The sequence below is a fragment of the Penaeus monodon genome, chromosome 21 (genome assembly GCF_015228065.2).
Source record: "Penaeus monodon isolate SGIC_2016 chromosome 21, NSTDA_Pmon_1, whole genome shotgun sequence".
In the NCBI taxonomy this organism is placed as follows: Eukaryota; Metazoa; Arthropoda; class Malacostraca; order Decapoda; family Penaeidae; genus Penaeus; species Penaeus monodon.
Window position 1 is genome coordinate 45662359 of NC_051406.1, and position 287 is coordinate 45662645.

The following is a 287-nucleotide window of genomic DNA, read 5'->3' on the forward strand; positions in this document are numbered from 1 at the left end:
ATAATTAAGCATTATTTATGGAAGTTGAGTAATTTCGACGTACTTATTATCCGAAAGATGTATATTTTTGGCGAATTGGTTTTCTGCAACCTTGTGTTGATTCTCTGGCATTCTACAATCAATTACAAATTATGTAGAATTCTAAATAAATGCTAAAAGAAAATGAAAGTGAAAAGATTTCATGTAAGACTAACCTCATTTTCTCTTTGCGTAAACCCTCAGTACATGTGAAAGGCTCTGGGATGAGAAACGTGATAAATGGCAGTCTGGAATACTTGATTTTTCTT

General features: G+C 32.1%; 1 protein-coding gene across 1 annotated transcript in view; it reads left to right on the forward strand.

The window, feature by feature from the left end:
• LOC119586688 (pre-mRNA-processing factor 39-like) overlaps positions 1-287 on the forward strand; it is a gene marked incomplete in the record, with an annotated part of 65208 nt that overhangs the window by 55738 nt on the left and 9183 nt on the right.